General features: G+C 47.1%; 1 protein-coding gene across 1 annotated transcript in view; it reads left to right on the forward strand.

Annotated features, from left to right (window-relative positions):
- The first annotated feature begins 1,930 nt into the window (after positions 1 to 1,930).
- The window catches only part of Brd1 (bromodomain containing 1), a 50,655-nt gene continuing 47,027 nt past the window's right edge, over positions 1,931 to 5,558 (forward strand). The window contains exon 1 of the mRNA XM_033766164.1: positions 1,931 to 2,047. The gene's annotated coding sequence lies outside the window, so the exon portion shown is untranslated. The remainder of the gene's footprint in view (positions 2,048 to 5,558) is intronic.

Raw genomic sequence — 5,558 nt, forward strand, 5'->3', positions numbered from 1 at the left:
CCATTGTTAATCCCCTATATCTCTCTATCAATGCTGCTTTAGCTATTTCTCAGAATTTTCTATGTTGTATTTTTGCTTTATTTATTTATTGTATTTTTGTTTTAATTCAGTTCAACATTTTAGAATTCCCTATACCTGGACTGGGGATTTAGCTCACTTGTTCCAGCACCTGCCTCGCAAGTGCAAGGGCCTGAGTTCAATCCCCGATACTCCCCTGCCAAAAAAAAAAAACAACTAAAATTCCCTATGCCTTTTTTTTTTTTTGGTACTGAGGATTAAACTCAGCACCTTCATATTGAGCTACATCCCCCGCCCTTTAAAAAATTTTTATTTTGAGACAGATCTTCCTAAGTCACCAATTTGCCCGGATGCCTGTACTTGGGAGCCTCCTGCCTCAGCTTCCCAGGATGCTAGAATTACAGGCATGTGCAACCAAGCCTGAGTGATTTATTTTAGTTCTAAAATTTCCATTTGATTCTTTTTTTTCTTTTGGTACCAGGAATCGAACTCAGGACCTCAGGACCTTGCACTTGTGAAACAGATGCCGCACCACTGAGCTAAATCCCCTGCCCTCCATTTGATCCTTAATCAAACAGTCAAACATCTGACTCTTTGGTTTGGTTTGGTTTTGGTAAGATTTTCTATTTTTTCATGTTTCAACATTATTTGTAATTGCCTATGGGGGCATTTTTGTGATGTTTCCTCTATTATCCTTGTCACATAACTCCAACAACTGATTCATCAATGTTGGCATCTGCTGTTATCTTTTCTCATTCAAGTTAGGAGTTTCTTGGTTTTTGGTATGACAAGTCATCTTCTAATTGCAGCCTAGACAGCTTGGACACTGATTTAGGAGCTTTGAAGCTTGCTGTCATCTGCCCAGGACACACTGGGTAAGTAAGTACAGCACAGCCTGGTCCACTCTGCTAAGTTGTGGCCCAGTGGCGACCTAGTTTTGAGAGCCCTGGCATTCCTGCTCTGTTCTATTCACTTGGTGCCACAGAGGCATCCACTTGATTCTGTGGGTGCCATCTGTGAGGTCAGAGGTATTTTTTGGGCTGCCCATTGCTGCTGGGTAGGGAAGGGAGAGGCCAAGCCCATGTGCAGACCTGGCACCTGCAGGTTCCTGGCCATCTCTGCTGACTTTCCAGTGGCAGGACATGTGGGGTTCCCCAGGTACTAGGTGGGAGGTCATAGAGATGCCAGCCCTGGCCACCTTCTACTGCTGGCAAGAGGGTCATGAGCTATGAGGCCCACAGCCCTGACTGCTGGGTTGGATGGACCCTCAGTGTTTGTCCAGTCCTTGGTCCCTGGCTGTCTTGCTTCTCTCTTCCCTCCTCTCAGAGTCCTGTAATTGTCTGCTGTGTCATTTAAAAGTTGACTTTAGCTGGACAACCAGGGAGAGATCCCATCCACATCATCTGTTCCCAAACTTGAAGTCTCTGGTTTTATTCTTAGCTTTTATTGATGTAATTATTTATTTGAAGTATTTTTAAGACAGCTTAGCTTGCGTACAGTTTACCCACATGGCATGTGCGGCTTAGTGGCTTTGGTGAGCCCTTCCCACCATCCTGACGGCAGCAGGGTCACCTGCAGGATAAGCTGCACACCCTCAGCTCTCACTTCCACTCCAGCCTCACCTGCTCTTGTCACAAATTTTCCCCCTGGACATTTCCTGCGGTGGAATCGTAAGCATGGCTTTTTGGGTCTGGTTCCTCTCACTGAGCACAAGGTCTTTGAAGTCTTCCCTGGTGAGGCAGGTGTCCCAGCTTCCTTCCTCCATCCAAGCGATCACCTCATGCTCCATTTATGGACACGCTACACTTGTCCTCACGGTTTGGCATTTGTGAAAAACACATCTACGGATGTTCCCATGCTGATATCACACAAGAAATGTTTCTGTTTCTTTTGGGCAGGGACTGCCTCCTAGGGGTAGGAGGGCAAGTGCTGCATCCTTTGTTAACTCCATGAGCTCTGTTTTGAGAAGTACCTGTCATTTTCCAAAGCAGCTGTGGATGCGGGTTCCTGTCTCCATGTCTACATCCTGGTAGGTGTGCCATGGTGCCTCACTGTGGATTTCACTTGCTACCGAGCCTGTTTTCATGCCCTGGTAGGCCATTTGTACATCTTTGGAGAAGGGTCTATTGAAGTCCTTTACTCGTTGTTGAGTGGTGCATGTGTACCTGTGGGTGGTTTTTGCTGTTGTGGAAACTGAGGCTTTGGCTTTTGCTCAGAGGGAGATGGGATGCCAAGGAGGTGCTCAGCACAGGTATGATGGAATCATGAGGCTGCCGCACAGCCGGAGAAACAGACAGAGGCAAGGGGAGGAGCTGTGGTGGACAGGGCACTGGCTGTGCCAGGTGGGAGGGGCTCAGTGGGTACATTATGAAGGGTGATCCCATGGAGTTTGCTGATGGGTCTCCAAGAGCCGTAGGGGCTTCCCAGCAGGAAGCAGGAAGGTGCCCATAGCTGGCAGGGTGCATTTGTGTCTACATTGCTGTGACAAAGGACCATAGGCTGGGCACCTTAAAACAATAGGAATTTCTTGTCTCCCTGTTCTGGAGGCCAGAGGTCGGAAACCCAGGCGTGGGCAGGACTGGATCTCTCCGCAGCCTACAGGGGGGCCCTTCCTGCCTTCTCCATCTCCTAGAGGCCTCCAGCCTCCACTTCTTGGCTTGTGGCTGTGTCACTCCGGGCTCTGGCTCTGCCATCACATGGCTGTCTTCCCACTGTGTGTCTGTGTCTAAATTTCCTTCTTTTCATAAGGACATGAGTCATTGGATTAGGGCCCAGCCCTATGACCTGATCTTGATTTCATTTGCAAAGACTATTTCCAAACAAGGGCACGGTCACAAGCAGTGTGTTGAGAGCTCAAGTCCTTCCAGGAGGTACATATTCCCATGGCAGATGGGGGGCAACAGAGAAGCTCAGGGATGAAGGCAGGAGCTGAACTTCAGGTGGGTAAGGTCTAAGGCCCACTGGACATCCGGAAGGACATGCTGAGGAGGAGGAGGCTATAGGAGCTGTCAAAGTGTAATTTTCAAAAAGGCAGACACATGATTCATATAACTCTACAGTGAAGATGTGTCAAAGGCTTATTTAATCATTAATAGAGGAAACCAGCATGATGGCGAGGCTGGTTCAAAAGACTTGAGTCAGGCATGGTCATGCATGCCTATAATCCTAGCTATTCTGGAGGCTGAAGCAGGAGTATCACAAGTTTGAGGCCAGCCTGGGCAACTCAGTGAGACTCTGTTTCAAAATAGAATAATAATGCACTTGGGATGTAGGTCAGTAACGGAGTGCCTGGCTAGCATGTGCAAAGTCTCAGGTTCAATCATCAGTACTGCAAAAGAAGAGAAAAAGATTAGAGATGAAAATGTTTTCAGTAACTGAAAACAAGTTTACTTTAGTAAGCCTGCTAATTTAAATTAAAAAACAAAACCTTGCTAATGCTCTGTAGGACTGTAAAACTACCACCATTTTAAACTGTAACCTTTTGTTACCAAGCAGAAATAATATTGATCACCGCTCACTACTGGACAGAATTCATCTGTATTGCCTTCAGATAAGAATCACTCTACTTAGTGATCTGTTTTCTGCAAGTTAAAGTCTACCCTTGCTAGGTTGTAAAACATCAAATCTATAGGAAACAGCCAGGTGAGCAGGTGCACAGCCCAGGAGCCTGAGAGTCCCATTGAGAGGTCATAGTGCCCTCCTTCTGCCTGCTCCTATTTGGGGAAATTTTCCTTCCTAGTTTTCCCGGTGATGAATGAGCTCAGAGGTTCTTTTTGGCTGAGGAACGCCACCCTTCTTGCATGCTGACCTGACTCATCTGTACAGAGGCTGTAAGAGGGTAATTAACCTGTACCAACCTCCTGGCTAGGCGGCTCATCTAAGGTATGCATTGCACAAGGCAAGGCTGGAAAATCAACTGTCTGGGGGTGTCATCAGGAGAAATGCAGGACTGAGTTTCTACTACGCCTGAGATATTCATTCCCCCAATTCTGTTCCCAGCCAGGAGGCTGACCCCAGCTAGTTCCCCCAGCTTGCCTCACTTCTCACACCTTGTGTGCAGTGTATACCTGCATACCCCTCTTCTCCAGGCCCTTTCGAGCTTTGAGACACCCAGTTTTCGGGAAGCCACTCCCTGCATCTTCTAGGCTGACCTTTAGCCAGAGAGCAGTGGCCGGACCGGTATGGGTCTGAGGGCGGGTGTGTGTGCGGGCTCAACCCAGCTGCTCCCATCCTGTTCCTTCAAGGTAATGTGTCACATTGGCTTCAAGACATTAACTCTCAGATATGACATCTACCCAAGGCCTTGCTCGGACAGCCAATGCCTGTATTTATAGCTCGTTGAAAAGGAGCACTAATTTCTTTTGCAACTATGCACATTCCTAGATTTCCATGAAAAGAACAAGTCAGTAAAAACTATTTTTTTGTGATTTCTGGAGTGAGAAAAATGTTATTTAAGGAAAGTTTCATTTGTCTGTGAAAACATAGTTTTATAAATTAAAATTTAGGGATAGATCCAAAAGGAAGGAATAAAGGGCTTTATCTTATTCCTTCCAGAAAATAAAACATTATGAAAAAACCCATCACCATCCTGTTCTTTGCCCTTTGTTGGGGCCGTGTTTTGCACCAGCAGAGCTAACAGTTCTGAGGTCAGTGGCATCCCCAGGGCTGAGCCCTTGACTGGTGTGTCAATGGGGGGTGGCCCAGATGATGCGTCTGTGGCCAAGTCTCTGCCCAATGAAGCCTGGAGGTGGCACACACGTGGTGCTGAGCTAAGTGAGCAGGGCTTCTTGCTGTGGAAAGAGAGTTATAAATATGGGGAGAGGAAGGAGATTGAATGCCAGGTTACTTTGGAATCGGAGAGCTGACCTAGCATGCCCAAGGCCCTGGGTTCAGTCTCTAGGGGGAGAGAGACAGAGAGAGAGAGAGAGAGAGAGAGAGAGAGACTGCGAGAACACAGCAGAGCTAGGTATGTGTGTGTACATACTGACACAATTCCCAGCTCTCTCTGCTGGGTGTAAACAGAATCTTCCTTCCAGCCTTCTGTGACTTGCTTCTTCCATTCAGCCTGATGTGTCTGAAATGGCCATGTAGCTCCATGATGCAACCCATGTACTTTTGGGGCTGAGTGCTATTCCATTGTATGGAGATATCTCGTTTCAGCCCTTTGGATGTGTACACTGTGGGAGCTGGATACACTGGCACATGTTTGCAATCCCAGCTATTCAGAAGGCTGAGGCAGGAGGATCATATGTTTGAGGCCAACCTGGGCAACTTAGCAAGGCCTGTCTTTAAAAAAGAAGGCAATGGCTCACTTCAGCAGTACATATACTAAAAAAAGGGGCAGGCCGGGGATGTAGCTCAGTGGCACCATGCCTGCCTCATAAGTGCAAGTTCCTAAGTAAAATCCCCAGTACCACACATGCAAAAAAATCTAGTTTATTAAAAAATTTAGGGCCAGGGATTTAGCTCAGTGGTTCTGCTGCCTGCCTTGCAAGCACAAGGACCCAAGTTTGATCCCTGGTACAAAAAAAAAAAAAAAA

The sequence above is a fragment of the Fukomys damarensis genome, unplaced genomic scaffold, assembly GCF_012274545.1.
Source record: "Fukomys damarensis isolate Sample0158 unplaced genomic scaffold, DMR_v1.0_HiC HiC_scaffold_19, whole genome shotgun sequence".
NCBI lineage: Eukaryota > Metazoa > Chordata > Mammalia > Rodentia > Bathyergidae > Fukomys > Fukomys damarensis.